This window comes from Ammodytes marinus (assembly GCF_949987685.1).
Source record: "Ammodytes marinus genome assembly, chromosome: 6".
Classification (NCBI taxonomy): domain Eukaryota; kingdom Metazoa; phylum Chordata; class Actinopteri; order Uranoscopiformes; family Ammodytidae; genus Ammodytes; species Ammodytes marinus.
The window spans coordinates 11,084,304-11,103,385 of NC_137235.1; the positions used below are offsets into that span (position 1 = coordinate 11,084,304).

A 19,082-nucleotide genomic window follows, 5' to 3' on the forward strand; every position below is an offset into this window, starting at 1 on the left:
TTACCAATGGCTCCAGCTGTGTTTGACTTCCTGTGTTTTGTACGTGCTATTGCCCTGCCATTGGCGAGAAGGGCACAGCCGGTACTGTACCCACATGTTGTGTGGTTGTGGTTTAAGAGGGTTAAACTGACCTCACCATGAACCATCACCGGCCCTGAGACACACACCTGTGGAAGCTCTCCACATAAGAATACGAAATAACAAGGGATGGTTGCTGAAAAAAGAACAGTCTCTCAGGTCACACTCTTTATTTTAAATTCACATCTCTTATGCTCCTACTCAGATTCTCTCTCTCTCTCCCTCTCTCCACTTTCTGCCTATCTCTCTTTCACTCTCTGACGTGTAGTGCACGAGTGCCTTTATTAAGCAGGATGACCTGTCATGCAGTGGGGGTGAGGAGAAGGTGATGACTACCCCCGCTGTCCACACATATCCTCATTTTCTATCTCTCTCTCCCTTCCCCTATGCCTGTGGTCTGAAGAAAGACACTGTCTCTCCTCCACCAATTGGTCTGGCTTGACTTCACCTCGAACAGGAGAGGAGAGGTGGACAGAGGGGCTGATGGGAAAGGGAGGTGATGAGGGGGGAAGCTGGGTGAAGCCCTGCATGGGTACGAAAGCAAAAGCCGTTCTTTTCCTCTGAGAAACTTGAAAGTCAGTTGAGTTCCGTCATAGGTCAGCCTGTTTTTTTTTTTTTTAATGGTGATTAGTATTAGCACGCGTTGCAGGCTAGTAGACATTTTTTTAGTTTGTTTGTTTGTTTGTTTTTATCCCCAGCCATGCCAATAAACAATCAGCGCATTAAGTGGCGAGCAAATGGAATCAATTCATCCAGTTTTAGCGCAGATGAATGCAGAAAACGAGGCGTGAAGCAGCCGCTCTCTGTGTTTGGAGTGGCTAATTAGGAGCCCATTACAGGGCATCTCAGCATGGTGCTATACCCTGATTGTTTATTAGAATTTCACTAAGGTGAAGGAGAGCGGGAGAGTGAGTGAAAGAAAAAGGGACTAATAGTAGTAATAAATGGATAATAAATGGATACCTAACCCAGAGAGAGAGACACACACACACACACACGCAGCCTTGGTGAATGCCAGCCCCTGGGCCTCCTACAAAAAGGGCTCTTGTAAATGTGTGGGGGAAAAAGAAAAATCTCCACCAACGCCACGCATAGGCTTGGCTCTGCCCTCTTAAAGACTGTCTTATTAAACGGGTAAGTGGCTGAGTGCTGGGACCACCAAGTGAGCCGTGCTGTCACTGGCACACTGCTCTCTGTGGGCTGAGTGCTGCAGGCGTAGACAGGATATGATATAGGGTCACCAGAAATGATGCTTTAGCACTACATCAGTTCCCAGCACTCACTGCTCAGCCTGCAAGAGGCCTTTTTTCAGAATGTTCTGGTCCAGATTTGTGTTGTCTCTACCTCACCTCCGCTTTACACTGTGTGAGTGTGTGTGTGTGTGTGTGTGTGTGTGTGTGTGCTTTCACATACACACCAGTCTTACTCTCTCATCTTAAGGATCTAAGGCTCATTGCCAACTGTTGCTTTGGTGCCAGGCACTGCCTTATCACCTCCTCGGCATACACACATTTGCAAAGCATTTGCACACACACACACACACACACACACACACACACACACACACACACACACACACATTCTTGTGCACTTTAAACAACTTTGTTGCAAGGGGTCCGTGCACAGGCACTCACACACGCAGACGCGCTTGATGACTTTCCTCCACATAAACAAAGATAAGAGCAGGAACGGTCAGCGCAAGGCCCCAAGAGGAACAAAGCGTTACAAGGAGACCACAGTCGCGTGGCTGTGTGTGTATGTGTGTGCACTCGTGTGTTTGTGTAGTGCCAGTTGCCGAAACAAAGCTCTTGGAACAGCAGCTCGGGGTGTGTGTGTGTGTCATTGCCATTTGCCAGTGTTGCAGCACTAACCACTGCTAACTGCTCAAAAGGAGACGAAGGTGTTAAACTCCCTTCTAACTTCCTGTCAAGGTCTTTGCCACCAGCCGTCACCGTGTCAAGACTCAAGAGTGATCTGACAAATACAATCACAGCAAGTCACCGAACAATGTGCCAACGTGCCCTGACAAGTTGACAATGGCTTTGTCAGCTGCGGTGTCTGGCATTAAGCAGGGAATCACACCTTTGTCAAGCAGTTCGGGCCTACTTAAATATGGGGTGTGTGCTCGTTCCATCTTGATCCCTGACAGAAATCCAGCCCATTGGTGGTGACACAGTACAAAGCGTTTTCCCACTTTGCCAAGCTGACAAACCTAATTACCATGGTAAAATTCCGGGGATCAGTGCTAGATCAAGTCTCCTTAGTACCGTGAGCTGCACACCCTGCTTCCCAATGGAAAGGAATTCCATTGATTTCCCGAGATCTAAAAAACACGAAAGTGTCTAAAGAAAAAACTCACCGATATTCCCAGGGTTACCTTTAGAATCATAGCAATTATAGGGTATAAAAAATAAGTGTATGTAATATGTGTGTGTTTTCCTGTTGAGTGAGGTGAAATCTCATTACCTATTTATAAGCTTAAAAAGAAACCTTAGGGCAGGAGTAAAAACTGTTGTAAAAGTCTACCAGTGGTGACATCTATGATTGAACTTGCCATTTATTAATGTTTTAGGGAGGTTTTTACAGGTCCATATTCCACACAAAACCAATCGCCTTTCAACACAGCATGATACGGAAGCTAAAAATAGATGGTTTCAGGCACTTTTCTCTGGCTGAGTAACAGACTTCATGTAGCAGCAGTGGAATGAATTCCTTTGCATTATGACCACATCAGTTCCTTCAGCTCTTTGAAACAAACGCAGGACAGGGTCTGTTGTTATCAGAGCGTAGGCCCCAGCCACCTTCTCCCTTTATGGGCATGTTTTGCTAATCTTGCTACTGGCCTCTTACTTGTTTTAAGTCGAAACAGGTGTTGCACTTATAATGCAATCTTGTATTAGTGCAAGCACCTCAAGCTCATACTCCTCCGAGGCTGTGTTTTCTTTGCAGATTCCTTTCCTGGCTAAGAGTCTAACACCTTGTTTTGTAGAAGTTAGAGACTTTGGGGACTGGAGTCATTAAAGCTATTTTGATATGGGTGTGATTTTAAGATGGACTCGTCTGGGGGTCAAATATACTTGTTACAAGCCCTGCCCATGCATCAAAAAACACTGTCACTGTACCCCGGTCAAGACAAAAGTCCTGTCCATTGTCACGGCTCATCTATTCTGTTTTTGCCATCTACTCAATGTGTGCGTGTTAGTAGAAAGGTGAGTTTATAGTATGCCTTAAAATAAAAGAGATATGAAGTAAAAAATCAATATGGCACAAGACCGAGCAAATGTTTTCGCTTTGGTCCCCTCAGCCACCCTCCTCTCTGCCTCTTTTTTTTCCATTTCCATGTCTATGGATAGAGAGATTAAAGGAAGACCATGTCTCAACCCCGAAGAACTGCCATCACTCAAAGATGAGCAGTGCCAAGCTCCTCTCTCTCCCCTCTGCCTCTCTCTCTCTCTGTTGGATACACAGAATCCCCTGGTGCTCTTTGGCCTTTCTCGTCATCCTCAACCCACTCATATACGCATCACACCCGTGATTTACTGTCATACACTCCCTGTGCGTGTGTGCACCCGTGTGCATGTGTGTGAGTAAATATGTGTGGACTTATGTGCTCTGTCTGCATGGCAGCGGCCACATCAAATACACTGGAGCAGCACTCCTCTGAGACATTACCCCATCCATTCTCATTCCCCCCGTAGTGATTCCAATACAGAAAAAAGTCAACATTTCAAAACCCGAAAAAATTAATAAATAAAAGTAAAGGCAGACTACATCTGGCACAATGTCTGTACTTAAGGTTTTCCAAGTATGTGTCTGGGGAGGAGATCTGGTGGGACGGAGCCCGAGTCGGCTTGGAAGCAGTAGAAACGGATGTCACACTGGAAATTTATACGGTGCGGTTCAGGGAGCAGCGGCTGTAAATTGACAAGTGATGCTTGTGAGCAGCATTACCCGTCTGTTTCCCTTTCTCTCATCTTCTATCTTTTTTCCGCTCATCTTTTTTCCTCTCGTAGCGTAGCTGTTACGTCTTACATCTGTGCTCGCCCCGAGCGTTATTGTTAACGGGTGAGAGATACAAAAACAAGCCAGAAGACTAAAGGGGGGGGGAAAGGTATAGCTGTGCGCCTGTGAGACGTGGGAGAAAATGACTCGCGTTCTCTTTGCAACATGAAATAGTGACAGGCAAAAAATATGAGGCACATCTGAAGCCAATATCTTTAATCTTTAAGCAATATTTTGCTTGGATGAATGTAACCCTTAAGTCCTCTTTTGGCAGTGATGGGAGAGTACAAAATGCAGGGGAAGTGTAGTATAAGTCTAAAAATATAGCTACAGTATCACCAGAAAAAACTGAACATTTATAAAAACAAGGCTTTTTTTTAATTGCCTTACCAACATTAACTATATTCTCTGTATTTTCTTCCTGGAAAAAAAGGTTTAATATGGCTGAGGCTATTAGGTCACAGTGTGTGTGTGTGTGTGTGTGTGTGTGTGTGTGTGTGTGTGTGTGTGTGTGTGTGTGTGTGTGTGTGTGTGTGTGTGTGTGTGTGTGTGTGTGTGTGTGTGTGTGTGTGTGTGTGTGTGTGTGTGTGTGTGTGTGTGTGTTGGCCTCTGTGCACACCGACATGTGTGTGCGTCCGTGCTTATAGCTTGATCGGGTCATTCTACTGTATAAATGTCTCTAATGGCAGCACTCTTTTTAATAATTCAGGATCCTCTTTTTTCTCTGTCCCTCCTCCCCATCACATCATGTTTGGAGTGACAGCCACATGAGCCACCATTCCCATTTCACCGGCTACAGTAGGTCACCTAGACACAAACGCACACACACACACACACACACACACACACACACACACACACACTGAAAGAGAGGGAGAGTGAAACCTGGGCCAAGACCATGGGACTGGAATGTGATGCTTAAAGAGATGCACACAGAGAAAAAAGGCAATTGGTCCACTTGCGGTATTTTAGTAAAATGCTCTTCATTTTCCTGTCTTTGTCTCAATGAATAACTATCCCAAAAAAGGATCACATAAAAAAAAAAATCCTTTAAAAAATTACAATTCTTCTGTAAAATACTGGATTTGCACAGTGTTTCAACTGTCAATTTAGAGTTAAACATGCTCGGCTTTTTAGTACAGAATATAATACAGATACAAAGAAAGCAAAGGGAAAAAAAAGAATGTATAACTAGATGCCACTACCCAGTCCATGTGTAGGAGTTTGTGGCAGACCACTAAACTGTAGTAAGTACCAATCAGACTGAGAAATGATAGATACAGATGATATTTTTTTAGTCAATAGTCAAAAATAATTCCATTCTTTTTTATAGAAACATCAAAATCATAACTCTTTTAGAGTGAATGGTTTTGAGGGAGGGGATGCACTATCTTGCTGATACTGCCCGTGCTGTAACGAGTCAGCGCTCACACTGCCCGGTGCAATGTTCAGCAATGACATCTGGTAGACTGTGCTTCATTCTCTCCCACCAGCACCGCCGCACGCCAATTGAGAACAGACAGATGCCAAGACCACTGTGGCAGCTCTGTCTTGCTCCCTCTCTCACTTTCCTTTGCTCCCTTTCTCCTAGTGTACCAATTCCCTGTGATATGGGAAACATGCTGTCACATCTGGGCCTTACAGAGAGAAAGAGACGTGAAGGGAGAGATAATACAAGACAGAGATCATCAGGGCGAGGAACTCTCACACAGCTGCTTCGCGTGCGCACACACACACACACACACACACACACACACACACACACACACATGATATGTCACAGGCCCTGAACATCAATGAGGGTGCCGTGAGGTTGATGCCCCTTCAGGGTGACAGCGTGATAAGAAGGGTGTATTATACTGTAGCACCAGTGCAGCATGGTGCGCGTTACTTTGCCGCACCCCTACCTCGTCTCTTCCGCTCTCTCCCCCCCCCCCCCCCCTCATTAACCTCGGCTCTGATTGCCCCCAGGACTCTCTTGTGCTAATTAGAAGGGGGAAATGTGTCTACGATGCATGCACCCCTGTACAAACACACACACACACACACACACACAATTGTGTGCAGCTGACAGAAAGGCTTCTGTGACTGTAGGTGTGAGAAGAATGAAAGGCTCGTCTGCTATTGTGTTTCATCTGCTCTCTGAATGTGTTGGCAACCGTAGGGTTAACCACCAGCAGGTGATGGTTAGCAGCACTGTTGATTCCTTTTACGCAGACAGCCCTTCATCTGCGCGGCGCTCACCTCTCGATTTAGCCGCGCTAAATCAAGAAGTGAGCACTTTCCTCTCAACATGACACAATTAGGGCTGAACAGGATGGGAAACTGCAAATTGATCATTTCTTTTTTTTCACCCTCTTGTCATTCACTCATTATAATCACTACAATATTGCAGAAAATGCAAAACACAATTGTTCATGAGAAATTTAAATAAGATCAGTGAATTATCAATACGCTGTAGGAATAAAAGAACACCATAATATAATTGATGTAATTCCTTTATATTTTAATGAAGATCGACGTCTTGGTGGTGAGATGCTTGGGAGGATGCAGATAAAGTGATGGTCAAGTTCACACACACACACACACACACACACACACACACACACACACACACACACACACACACACACACACACACACACACACACAATTACTGCTCCCAGGTCTATGGCGAATTAGAGCCCATTGACTGAGAAACCGTGCAACCTCTTTCAGCACTGACATTTCTAATAGCACTGTAACTTCTCTATTCACAAGGCTTGTGTTATACGGAGCAATTTTTTTTAATTCAAGAGATGGCCAATTTTCTTTTTTTTTTCTTTTTACATGCTGTTAGGGACAAAGACGAGCAGACAAACATGTTGTGGGATTTGTACAGCAAATAGCCATTTGTACCTGGGCTGGACCTGGGGAGAGCTGGGGAAGAAAAGGGAGAGGGGCGACGATAGGGGGGTTGGTGTAGATAGAGGAAGGCATGGGGGGGAGGTAGATGGACAGCGAAGGGGAGAGTATTTAAGAGCACTTGAGTGCCAGCGTAGATGTAGTCACCTCTCCCTGTGGACAAAACCAGGCCCCTCTGCACCATGGCATGATTTTTCACTTTAGCAGGCACCACTCAGTACTCCTCCTTCGGTCCCCCTCTCCTTTCTCCTCTTCTCTCGGTCACTGCGTGCTTCAATGATTCCATCATTCCTTTTTATTCACTCTGACTACAAGGGGCGCAGAAGCGTACACGCTCTCTCTCTCTCTCTCTCTCTCACACACACACACATACACACACACACACACACACACACACACACACACACACACACACACACACAAACACACACACACGACTTGACCCATTTGCCCCCCTGCCATGGGTAGTAAATAATTCCATTGTGAGGGCCATTAGCGAGTATCTCAAGGGTTAAGAGGGGAAATACACAGACAGTCAGATGGGCGATTACACAATAAGAAGATGAAATGTCTACTATTGTTTTGTTGCATTTTGTTTTGGCAGAGCTCACATTAGACCTGTGGCTAATTCATATGCTTAATGTCCCTTTATGTTTGTTTCTCCAGAGGCCACATAATGTAGAGATAAAGACATGTACACACTAGCACACACACGCACGTGCACAGACATACACACACACATTATTTGTATTGCTACCTCTCTCACATGTGGCTGCGCGATATTCTGCCAAAAAGTAATGATCAACATACCCGGTTCACAACATCTCTTCAGACTAAAGGAAACGTTAGATGCAATTATGCAAAGTATAGAGTCGGCCGAGCCAAAAATCTTTGCCTATACTCCTGCATTCCAAAAGCAAAACCGAACTGTTTGTGTTAATGCACCGGCATATGTGTGTGTATGTGTTTCTGTATGAGTAGGGCCTGAGGCAATGCAGCTTGCCATCGCAGTTGAGGACAGCACCTTAAATGGCTACACCACGGTCTTGCCAGTGACATAGCCTTTTAAGAATCATTGTGACCAAGCCAGAAACCATTACTACGCAAGCTGACTATGAACACTGCAATGCATCTTAATTGTGTGTAGACGTGTGTCAGTGCATGACTTGTGTGTGTGTGTTTAGGTGTCTGTATAGCCAAATAGCCTGCAGTCAGTCCTGTACGCATGAACCTGTGGACACACTAACGGGTCCTTTGAGCTTTTAGTTCAGCCAGTGTCAGAGGGATCCTTGTATTTTTCCACAGGCATGTCAGAGGATTACACAGTCCCTCTGCTGTTTCACTGACCCCCCCCCCCCCCCCCCCATACAGTACACACACACACACACACACACACACACACACACACACACACACACACACACACACACACACACACACACACACACATCAAAGCAGCTCAGAGTAGTGCCCAGCACTGAGCTAGGGGCACACTGGCTTACTCACTCAGCAAGCCGCTGGCACCCACTCCACATCTTCCTGCAAGGATTGCCAATGGCCAGCATGGCTCTGTGTGTGTACATGTGTATGTATGAGTGATTGTTTATTAGAAAAGAAACAACGCATGTTCTTTGTTGGTGATCGGACTGAAAAACTGTTTACAACTACCTAAGTGTAATTTTTTTAGTGGTAGCACTGGTAAACATAAGGGCTACTCTTTGTTTTACTATTATTCAATCAACTATTTCATCTGAAATATCAGAGAAAAAACTGAATACTTAAATGTGTTTTGAAATCAGACAAACAGGTACATGTAAATGGGAATTGAGTAGCAATGTCCAAGAGTTATAATGCAACATTAATTATTTAAGCACCCGGGCACTTTGGCTTGAGGGAAAAGATATGGTTTGTGTGAATTATCCCTGATCAATATATAGAGTTTAGTTGTAACATGGTTCCTAATTACGCCCCCGTTTGACCACACGTTCACCTCTTCTCCCACCTTTTGTTTTCTTGTCTTTCGGAGCTCTGCTCCCATCCCACTCTCCCTCTGTCAGGCGCTTTGGCCTACACACAGGGCAACTGTACAAGTGGAATACAAATGAAGAGGTTCACACATTAACACACAGACACAGAGCAGACAAGGAGAGGGCATCAAGACCTCTAACCCAGACAACTCTAGCCCTCCAGGTTGATCAATAGTCAGGAAAAAACATTAACAGCCCATCGCACTCTTTCCATCTCTTCCTCTGCTCACTAATCATTCTTTCAATGTTATCTCTTTCACCCCTTCCGCTTTTCTTCTGCGGCTGAGAGGAAAGTTTATTTCCCAGAGCTCCTTAGAAATCCCAGAAGCTTGCATGCCCCCATCTCACCTCCAAGCCACAGCCAGACACCCTGTTAGAGGCTATTACTATCGTTAGCTACCACCCCCCTCCATCTCTACAAGACTCAGACAGCACCTGGACATTAGCTAATCCATACTTATTGCATCTGGGTTCCTCTCACAGCCTTGTAGCTCATATGGAGAGACATATTAGGATGACAACAGGTCTAAGAGGTGAGATGCTACACTGACACTAAATTGACTTAGCCGGTGCCTCGCGGGACGTCGTAGGGCACTGCTGCTGCTAGCTGACGACTATAGGGCCTTGTCTGCCTGTATTGAGTTTCTGTGATGGCTGTTTAGCTTGTACTGCTACACAGAGCAGGGGGGGGGGCGGAAGGTGCTCCGGCTCATTGCGTTCTCTGACAGGAACCCTGCAGACCACAAGGCTATAGGGATCAATAGCATTGCACTGCACAGCACTGCCAGACCAGCTCATACCCAAACACAGGAAGATTGCATTACACACTACTGAGGCTGAAATCAGGACCTAAACCTACAGGCGTTATTAGCACAGCATAAACCATATTCAATTTGCTATATTCAGGCAAGCATTTAGATTTTATTATTAGACCTTTGTACCTTCGTGCAAACACAAAAATGCAACCGTACCAACGTCAGACCGACACACACACACACAGGTTATGTTTTTGTCGAGTGATCCTGGACCAGAGCCTCCAGGTGGCCCTCTGCATCCCTTCTCTGTACAAACAGCAGAGCGGTGCGCTCCACTTCCCCCATGTCACCGAGGCCAGGCCCAGACATTGTGTGGCCCCGCCGGCCTGCTGACACGGCCACCCAAGCCTGCCAGGGAATCTGCCGCCGGGTCACAGAGTTGACATTTATTAAAGGAAGTTGCATGGAGAGTTACAGGGAGTTGACAGTCCTCTTGTCACGTCGCACGTCCAGATTTCAGAAAACCTGTGCAGCACACGCCCCTCCAGTGTTTCCACAATAAAAGAAACAATGAAGCTGTTAAAGCACAGTATGACCCTCCCAGGGCCCACTATACAATGAGAATGACAGCTTTCATTTCCCTGTCTAGTGCCACTGGGGTTGGAGTTCCTTGCTGGGGAATTACAACTTAAACCCATTTAAAAAGAAGAGACCTCCTTGCAGCTGTGTGGTTATAAAATATACAGGCGAATGTTAAGGACAAATATTCAAATGACGTGCAAAAATTCAGAAACCTATGTTAAAATGACTGTATATTATAAAGTAGGCAGAATGAGTGACTGTGAATGAATATTTGTGGGCCGCGAGGGGTAATGCAGAGTTTAGTGGACCGTGAGGAACAATGAAAATCTAAAAAGAAGAAGTAGAGTGAAATGGATTGAGTGTGTCGAGAACCAGATGTGCTGTGGATGGATCAAACATATGCTGGCTCTGCGAGGCCTCAGCGGTCTTGAATGACCCCCATATTCCAACCTCTCTCACCATGCGTCGCCATAAACCTTTTGTTCTTCACTACATCGGCTCCCTCAAATAGATGAGTACTTGTTTTTTAACCAACAGTGTTTGATTTAAATTTAAATATTCTAAAATGAAAGGTATTATGCTGATTATTATATGGCATATGCTCACAAATGTACAAAAAAATAAAACAATTTCAATTTTACAGCATAGATTTATTTTCTGTTCTGTTGTTCTCAGTCCTGTGTTTTGATGGTCTAGAGCTTTCCTTGCTGTATAGGTTACAGTACGAGAGAGGCAGCACCAGATGGTAATGGTGTTTATTTTTGCAGTAAGTAATCACCATTCTGGAACTTATGACAGTAGACAGGCCCAGGGACCTGGAACCATGCCTCGAGAGACCTGAGCACTTCCTGTGGTACCCACATGATCACAGACACAAGCATACATTATCACATACACACACACACACACACACACACACACACACACACGCATAAACACCAACATCTCTGGGCCACAAGCTATGTGAGCCCCTAGGCCAAAGGGATAGATGTGTTCTGGCACAAAGGTTGGACTAGTGTAAATTACACTGCAGCCACACTGGCACCCTCCGCCTCCAAGATAAATGAGCCAACTCACATGCCAGGCAACAATTCCAGTGAGGCAGTTTAAATAAGGGGATACTGCACTGTTTGTAATATGGGACCATTTGGACAATTGCACTATTTGGATTTGATTAAACATAAGAAAAACACCACCGCGCACTTCTTTGATTGATAACCCAGCGTTATGCATCAATTAAAAACAAATGATTAGTGTTGTTCACAATAAGACATAACCAACATGTTTGCTGTCTAATTCACTCAACCCTTCAATGTCATGCGATCATGCTTTTTTTAAATGTTTTTTTTTTTTTTAAATGTTCATTATATGAATATACCATTGCAGTTTGAAACATACTATAACTCACTTTGGTCTATTAGGTAGCTTTCTTTCTTTTCAAGATTCATAATTCATTCTATTTTGTACCTTGATAATATGATATACATCTTTTGTACCTTAAATTTCATTTTATGTCTGCCTGATGTGTCAGAGATTCCAACACATTATTTTTATAACAGCATTTAACTGAGTAATAACTGCTGATTTAAAACCGGGGATGTTGGATTTTGTAACATTTGGTATGCTGCTGAGCCAACAACCACATATAAGGTCATAAATATCGGAGCACTTGTCCAGCAGTCACTGATATCATCCTGACACATTTTCAACATATTCATATACACAACAACAACACAGATAGATACCATAGCTAAACTAATAACTAAAGTCCTGAGCAACACATTGTAGCCAATTCGCCAAACACTTTGTATCATTGTTGCTGAGTTAACATGACAGACACAGACTCCTTAGGGGCAGCCAGACCCCCTAGTGGCCCTTTCCTCTGTATGTGAGCCGGGCTGGCAGTGAAATACTGTCTGGGAAAGGAGCGGGGTGGAGGGAAGGTACCAGAGAGAGAGAGAGAGGCTCGAGTTAATGGTCTTGCATCTTCCTGGCAGCATGTCAATAATGGCTCTGATCACATTAAGTAAAGAGTCCATTAGCTTATTCTCTTTCCTCCTGCATGCTCCATAGCAAAAGCACAGGAGAAAGCTGAAAAGCTCCTCTAATGCAGTGCGGCTGGGTGTTACAAACACCCGTATCTGTTCCAAAGCCAGACCAAAACAAAATGACTTGGGAGATTGACCCATGGTATGATCCATTATCCATTCACATCTATTTCCTTTTACAAAATTATGTGAAAGCGATGCGTGAATTATTTTGATGTGTAGATATCAATGCTATGTTCCAGGTAGTATAGGAAAGTGTAACACATTTCTTTAGTTAGGATTTCCACAATACAAAACGTTATAGAAAGTATAGTAATAAAAATAAAAATAAATCACATACTGGTTTTAGAGCTTGGCTCCCATGTAATGTTTCGATTTTCAATACATACGCATTTATACTTTAATCAGGTTCCAAGTTTGTGTTTTACTAACCATTACTAGCTTAAGGATAATGTGATAAGCGTATTACACAAAAGAGAAACAACATTGACAGATACAGACAGACAGTATCAGACAGACAGAGTAGAAACATGTAACTACGTGGCCAAAGAGCAAATTGTGAGCATATGTTAATGCACCTTCTCTGCACCGGCCTCCTGCCAAAATAGTAATCAAGACAAAGGAGATGTGATATAACACACACACATTGGACAGACAGACCATTTCTCAGCCGCCTCACTGCTCCTCACTGGCCCTGGAGGGGGCACAGCGGCCCCCACATCTGTCTCCCAGGCCCACGACAGACCTGGCTGCTGCTGCATTCAGACCCAGCACATCACACGAATCATCCTCAATTAATGTGAACCATCAGGCGTTCCCTTTGCCGCTTCTATCACTCCACCTCCCTTCTCTGAGGCATCCCCCCGAGCTCAGTGCTAGGCCCGCTGAGTTTTACACATTGACCACGGCTACGGTTCCTTAGCACAGTTGGGCGAGGCAAGCCAATGTTATTGTGTATGCTTTGTGAAAACTGACAGGGAATCAATACATCAGTCCAGGCCCAGACGTTTGCTCACATGAAAGTGCTGCGAGGCAGTCAGAGGTTCTGAACTCAAGAGAAAGGCCGGCTCTACTCTGCAGCGCACAGGGTCCTGAAATGGCTTCCATGTGCTGCCCCATCTGCACCTCTGCTGGGATGTGGCCAAAGGACTGTCCTTTTCACTTTTTAAAGATGCAGCTTGGGACAGCTTTAAAGCAAAAAAAACGGTGGTGATGGTGGTGGTGGTGGAGGTCAGAGGTGTAGGATGATTCAGAGGTTAGAGGCCCTTGCTTCAAAAATACGGGTTTGTTTTCAAAAATAGATAATGAAAAAAGACAACTCAGGGGGGAAAAGAAACGGAAACTGCTTACTAAAGGGCACCTGGAACATGGGATGTGCCAGATAGTGACTCACCCGTCTGTGGTAAAGTCCTTTATAATAACCCCCCCCCCCCCCACCTCCCCCCTCCCTATCCTCACAGTCTGCAACTGCACTATAAATCTCACTCCAGTCGATTAGTGTGCCCTTAGCAACAACTAACACACAGTCATGAAATTTTAACCAAAGCCATGAGTTAAATCAGGTTGAGAAGTGAAGGCAGGATACCTTGCAGCCTGCTGGCTGATCAGTGTGTCTGGCCCGGCCTCTTCACATTCACTCACACCAGAGCCCAGCGAGCTTTCCTCTCTGGCAGTATTGAGCATATTATTGACCAAGGCAATGCCCTTTGTGTGGTTGTTAATTAAATGATTAAGAATGATTCAAATTTGAACAGATCTCTTCCAAGTTCCACTCAGAGGTGGCCAAAGGATCCTTGACTTTATTATATTATATTTATTATATCACCTTTAGTGTTGAAATGTGTGGCTGTCGTCCTTCAACACCATTGATTTAAACTATTTCCTGTACATTTTCAAAAAGGAACAGTTCACCAAGTATGTAATAAGCAACTACGAGTTGACATAATTGTGACTGATATGTCTGCATGGATACTGCTCCGTCTGTCTTTGATGAAAGAATGACATGTTTTCACTGTTGCCATGTTAACTATACACTTCTGTCATCTTGTACATCTGCAGAAAGTTTACAGTAGACTGTCATCTTGCTATACAAATACAAGTTAATATTTAGGCAGTATCCTAAACATCAAAAACATGCAGGTAGAACACACAAATCCATTATTTTGATGTGCCGAGCATAAAAGAGGAATGTATTAAGATCACAGAGTGCAAATTTCAACCTCTTATGATTCTTACAAATGTCCTCCACCCACATCTGGACGTGGACTAGTGATTTCCCTGTGGTCCATCACAGGAGAAGAAGTAGAGCTGGTTGTTCACACATGACCTATGACCGGCCACTGGGGAGCCTATGGGGGAGCGGGCTGTGTCTTGGGAGCTCTTGCCCTCTGATGTGATGGCTCCAGGCAGTGGGCTTTGCGTGAACCCATCCCCCATGGCACCCCTCGCCACTAGATCCTCTGCATTATTCATACATCCCGAGATGGCTTGTAGGAGAGAAACAGAATATAGAAAAGGGAAGCAGCAAGGTTCAAGACCTTCTCAGATCACAAGGAACTTCTGCTTAACCTCCCTTGAAGTGGCGAACACAGGGATAGAGCATTTTTTTTTAAGGAACTGGATCTGAAAGCAGGACTGGAGATCAATGAGGAGTCCCCTCGAGGCTTGGTGGAGATCGCATTCACTGCAAGGTGATTGGCGAAATCAATGTGGTTCCCATGGTTCACTTTGCCATTGTGAGAACTGATCCCCCCCTTATCGCAAGTGATACTGTCTTATGACCGTCTGAGTGGGCCTTATGTTAATGTCCAACCAAGGTAACGTCATCCTAATACAGATTGTACACAGGACATCATGCCAATTTATATAGTTACATGAAAATGTTAGTGTCAGAGATGTTTTTAATGACAAAACCCCGGAGAGTCAGAGATTTCCAATTCCATCTACTGTACATAGGCACAGTTCGATACGATAGATTTAGAGCCATTATTTTCCCCTTTTTCATGTATCTGTATCCACCAAAACATTCAGTCACTTAGTATGATAGGCGATGATTAGTGAAAAGCATATACATGTTAAGCTCTTAATCCCTAATGCACAGCATGCAACCTAACAACGCTGCACATCCTAGCTCTTAATACATCCAAACACATAACCTGCTAATTGCATAATTGCCTGATTTGTTTTAACTGACAGTGGTGCCCTGGTCCATGACAAGGCCATCATTTGCTCAACCTCATTGTCAGCAATTTGCAAGGTGGATACCCCACACTACACACCCACTACACAACATCCAGTGCCACAGCATTAGAGACAGCCATGAATTAAGAATGCATTGCAGGGGTAGGGAGATGAATAAATACAGCCCTTGCTAGGTTAATTCTGAGAGACGTGGAGGCAGGCAGATAAAATAAACTAACAGCAGCAGGCTGTCTACCGGATAAAGTGGGTACTTCATCGTCTCTCTGCTGTAATTATTGGCTAATAGTCATTAACCTGGCAAACAGAGGTTTAGCTGTATTGTTTAAAGGACTCTAGGATGCATAATGACAGGCTAATATGTCATAGCACTGGGGGAGATGGGGGAGGGTTGGATTAATGAGATTTTACTGGAGGGAGTGTACAAGAAGAGGTGGGGCACGCCTGGAAAATATAGGGGAAAGAGGGCCACATTAAGCTAATTGGAAGATGAGTGCCTACTTGTAAAAGTGCTTCTAATGGCATATTTGTTTCTCTCACAGCATCACAAGGCTAATGCAGGGGAGTGGAGTTGTGAGACTTACTGTAGTAAGGACCACAGGGGCTTGCGTTTGTCTGCAAATGTTTACCAGCAAGTACTTTTGATACGTATTCTAATAGAATACATAACTTTCTCATCTTTGGTTGTTTATTAAGCTGTTGGAGGGTGATCTACATTAAGCATTAATCTCTGGAATTTAACATTTATACTTGAAAGTGATATATTGCAAATATGTATTGTTATAAATGAGCAACTGCAATAGCTTCTTAGAAACAGCCATGTACTGAAAGGCTACTATAGGCCTACTAGGTTCCACACAGACTAAATCTTTTTCAAGACATATTTTGTTACATTTCTGAATTAGCTTTTTTGACTTTGTGCTCCAAGCCTGACCCAAACCCAAACGCTTGTTGACTGGCCTCCAAAACTCAATTGACCGGTGAACGAGGAGTGCTTGGACAGCCTCCTCCCAGACAGGGTCCAGTGCATAGCAGAACTGCTGACCTTTTCTGACAGCTGGCTGGCTCTACCTAACACTAATGAGTTGCAGTTTGGACCGTGTCATTGTGTTTTGGCTTTTGTTTGACCTCATGAGTGGGGAAGTGGAGGCACAGGGTAGGACTAGTTGAGGATAGTGTAAATGTCTAAACCTTAAATGATCCAGTCAGTGATTGAGGCGGGGCAGGATAACAACACTATGGTCAAGCGATCTCGTTGATGTGTTGCAAAAGCTTTTGTAGTTTCATTTAATGATATCTTGAGAGTAATCTGGAATTCCCATTGCAATTTCCTCATTTTTGGGAATGTGCTGTTCTTATTCAAACATCAAAGTAGGGCAGTTAGGAAATTGATAATAAGCTATCTTAAATTGGCCAAATTTTATATAAAGTTGCCTACTAATGATCCAGAATAAATGCAAATACTCCTTATTGCTATTTACTTCTTACAAAACGGAAACACTATTGATTAGAGTAACAGACTCAAATTAAATTTTTTTAAATGCTTCTAAGCAGAGCATGAGTAACACTCACAAGTGAATTTTTTTTTTTCATTAGAAATGATTAAAAGACTGATCCACTTCTTATAACTTCAATTTCCTATGTGGTTGTGTAACTATTTAAAAATGCACTTTCTCATTTGCTCTCATGTTTTTGTTTCAATTAAAATCAAATGGAAGTACTAATGCCCAGATGGCCATGCAGTATGAAATAATAGTGCCCAGGCTAGAATTTAAAGTCATACCTCCAGGCAAAAACTCCAGAGCGCACAGAATGAAAGTGTAAAATGTTTTTAATGTATATTTAACAACAAATACCCCAGTGACTATTGATGTTTCGTCTCAGAAGAATCTTTTTCTCCATTATATCTGAGGGCATGATATGAAACCACTCACACTTTTATTTTCTCTGTTTTTCTGCTCTTCTTCCTCCTTGTCTCTCCAGTACTCTCTCTCTCTCACTCTCTCTCTCTTTCTCTCTCTCTCTCTCTCTCTCTCTCTCTCTCTCTCTCTCTTTCGCTGCCTCTCTTTAAACATTTATCTTCTGTTTTCTACTTACAGGCCCTTTGTGATTTGTGATGTTGGTTTTTACAGCTTTTTACTCACCAGAGTTGCCATTTATCTTTTATAGATGCCAGCAGCTAGGGGCACAGATGGAGTGTTACCATTTCACTGTGACTAATTGTCATCACTTGCATTATTCCCCTGATGTCACTTGCGCCGGTTCCCCCAGGAACATGTGTGTGAAATGAAGTATTTACACAATGTCCCTTTCCTCAAGTTCTATCTTGTTCACGCAAACATCCCATACCATTATATGTTATATAACAAGCAGTGGCAGCAGTGATATGAGGATCATCATTTCTTTAATTTATGCTATGGAGCAGGAAAATATGTGGGTTTTTACGAGAACAAAATAACTGGATGAAAGATTCATTACCTCAAATTTAGTAGCTCAACCATAATGTAAATTCTCATGCATTTCCAATATTCTTTCACAGAATTGCTTTCCTTTCTTGATGTTAAACAATGTTCACATTTTCGCAAGGAGTCGAAGCTAAGCTTCTATTTTTTTTTAAATAGCACATCTCTAAAAGACACACCCAAGTAAAGTGCTCTGTAAGGAATATTCCAAGTCCCATTGGAGTAGTTCTGGTCTCTTTAGATGGGAACTGGCACAACCAAGCCCCTGTAATTGAGGAACTGGATGTGCCAAAAGTTATTATAACTCCCATTTTCATAGGTAGACCCTGTCAACTGAAAATGCCCAAATGTCCAAATATTTCACCAATGACATTGATAATGAAACATGTTGTGCATCCTGTAAAACATGCTAACATATTGATACGATTAATATTTAAGGTGACACATGTTATACATCCGTAAGCCGTCACAAACATAAAGCATGATACATATGCAGCCTGCCAAATGAAAGGAACACCAGCCCAATGCCACAGTCAAGGCACACTCAAACACAACCTTAAATATACATGAGTTTAAATAAACATGAATGTCCAAAGCCATTCCCTGATACACACTGGAGTGTAGTAGTACCATTCTCCCTTAAGCATTTCACTGCATTAGAGATTGAGGACATACTGAGAAGAATGCCTGCCATCCAAGGTGCGATTAGTGGCTTGCATTAATTATTCTATTATTTCCGGAGCCATTCTCTGGCTAACACAATTTACATGTAAAAATCCCTGGATACTGTTTGTGTACAGAGGGAGTCCCAGAAAGAGTTCATACATTTCACAAAGCTGCTTTTTGTCAGTTTCACAGATTAACATCCCTACAATGTTGGAAGTCCCAGTGACCTGTTAATCACCTCCACCTCAGTGCTTTTGATTTGTTTGCTTGAGACTCAATTAAACTCTTGAGTAGTCCCATCACTGTGTGATTAATGATCACATACACAAAGCTGATTTATAGAAAAAAGAAATGAGTGGA

General features: G+C 43.5%; 2 protein-coding genes across 2 annotated transcripts in view; one reads left to right on the forward strand and one right to left on the reverse strand.

The window, feature by feature from the left end:
• Nucleotides 1-19,082, forward strand: part of bnc2 (basonuclin zinc finger protein 2) — a 176,016-nt gene that overhangs the window by 141,565 nt on the left and 15,369 nt on the right. The gene's annotated exons all lie outside the window — the stretch shown is intronic.
• LOC307252061 (calcium uniporter protein, mitochondrial-like) overlaps nucleotides 1-19,082 on the reverse strand; it is a 236,473-nt gene that overhangs the window by 31,311 nt on the left and 186,080 nt on the right. The gene's annotated exons all lie outside the window — the stretch shown is intronic.